Raw genomic sequence first — 2461 nt, 5'->3', positions numbered from 1 at the left:
GGTGTGAAAGATGCGCTGCCGGCGTGCGGGGGGGGGGGGGGGGGGGGGGGGGAATGATGCAACTCCCCAAGACAGTGCCTCTAGCCTAGTAAGTAAATGCTAGACCTGAGTACCATCACAGGGGATGAGGTCACATGCTCCCTCATACCCAGAAGTGATGGGTATTGTTGCTAGCTGCAACAGAGTCAGGACCAATGGGGGGGCACTGATCATAATTGGGTCATGGGGCCCCTTTGCAAAGACAATGTCATGTTATCCTGCATGGTTACCGAAACAGGGGAATTCAATAAATCCTTATCAAGACTTTTCTGACAGTACGGGCCTTTAACTAAACATTAATCTGACAGCCTCACATTCATTGGTTGCTAGGACACCTGGCCGCCAGAGTCCTAGCAATCAATTCTGCCATCCCGGAGCCATTCAATTCTGCCATCCCGGAGCCATTCAGATTCCCCAGCCAGCAGCTGAATGGGCAGCTGGCGCACATCATTACCTAAATACGGCCATATCTGGGTAATGATGATAGCACCCCCCCTTTTTTCATTTAAGTGTCAGCAGAGCGGAACTGATGGGGAACCCAGTTCTCAGAATTCCCCAGCAGGCTCCGCCCACTGTTAGCTTCAGTGGTTGTTAAGGATGCTGTCGGCTTTTAGTGCCGTCCACTTTCAGTGACATTGAGTGGGTGGAGCCTGATGGGGAGTTCCCTATCATGTCTACTGCAGAATGAAAGCAGGCAGGTGCATAGCCAGGTTGCTACTGGTTATGGCACCTCCCCACTGCCAATCAGCAGCAGAGCGGACCCGATGGGGAACTTATGTCTTCCACTGATACCAATGATGGGGCATTATTCCTTCTACTATGAATAGTATCACCCCCCAGTGGTGATTATATACCTCCAAAAGAAAGCTCTATCTGTCCCCCAAAAATTTTAACATAAATTGCAAGGCTATAGTTTGGTCATGCTGACTGTGTATACATATGGATTCCATGTAGATGGGGTCTCTTGTAGAACTGAGCCCACAACCTCCATGCTGCAAACCATTCAGCACCATGTTGCTATATTAGCTCTACATGCTGATATAAAATCATTTTACATTCATTAGTTAACAAACATATTTTGCTTTTCCTTCCAATTATTGTTTTTCCAACTCCCTGGTCCACTTTGGCACAAATGATGTAATTGTGCCCAAGCGTTGCATCACGGGAAGGTTACATCAGCAGAGCATTGCTGGGAACTCTCTGTAATCTCACAGGATCTCAGGGAAAGGCATTTTCCTCCCTTGGGATGATGTGCATGGTCACATGTCCCGGTCACGCCTTAGTCACATGTCTAATAGCATGTGCCAGAGTTCCAGGAAGTGAAGTGAGATATATTAATCTTCCCTTAGTAAAAATGGCCACTGTGACGAGACTGGTGAGGTAAAGAGAAATAAGGTATGTAAAGAATACAAAGTCGGCAATTATCTAGACGCATATGTTTGTAGGTTGTCATTACTAAACATTTCTAAAGGTGTGTTTGTCGGCATTTCAAAGATATGGGTAAAGTTCCTCTTTAACAAACTGAAAGGAGAAGCTGATTGGTTACTACAGGCAACTGCTGCAGACTTATAAATTCCCCCCAATTTCCACCATAACCTGTGCCCGCTGGCATCTCCGGGCTCTTACTGGTGTCAGTGGCTTCATTTAGTAAGATTTCCCGACTTCCAACTCTCTAACCATACTTTTAACAGATAGTGAGCAGACATCCCAACTCTCCCGGACGTTCCGGGGGTTTCCCGTTAAACAATAGGGGTTCCCTGACGCAAGCGAGAGAAAAATGTTATCTGGAAAGGAGTAAATCTTTCCTGGATCCTCTGCTGATTCCCCTGCTATCTTTTTTTTATTATTCTGAGAGCGGTCGACGTCAGCATAAAAAAAAAAAAAAGCAAGCAGGGGAATGAATAGCTAGGCTGCTATTGGACATTTCAAATTGCAATAGCCAGTAGCAGGCTGGCTATTGCACCCACCCACTGCTGTTGTCAATCAGTAGAGATGGACCCAAAGATTGCCTTCAGGTCCTCCTCTGCTGATTGACAGCAAGCTAAATTAGTTTTTGCAAGTTGGGATGTCTGAGGAAGCGAGGGAAATTTTGCAAACAGACAACAAAAAGCTGACAGATGCTCTAGTATTCCTTTTACTTCAGTCTATGTTGCTGTTGCAGATTTCCCCTCACTTCCTGTCCCAGAGACAACCACCTTACCAGACAGGAAATTCTCCAATAAAGCCTGCAATGGCAATATAACCTGGCAGGAGTTCTCATTGTGCCCCAATCTATCCAAACCTAAAAATAAGGTTTGGGATATACATACGCTGTAAAAAAAATATCTTCTTCCAGTCACGTTCTGCGCCCTCTCAACATATCCATCAGCTTTGCCAAGTTCGCACCACAGCGCCGCTCCGCCATTGGCTAACCTAGAACATG

Source organism: Nanorana parkeri, unplaced genomic scaffold (assembly GCF_000935625.1).
Source record: "Nanorana parkeri isolate BGI_ZX_2015 unplaced genomic scaffold, ASM93562v1 scaffold106, whole genome shotgun sequence".
Lineage (NCBI taxonomy): Eukaryota > Metazoa > Chordata > Amphibia > Anura > Dicroglossidae > Nanorana > Nanorana parkeri.
This window is presented reverse-complemented; position numbering follows the sequence as displayed.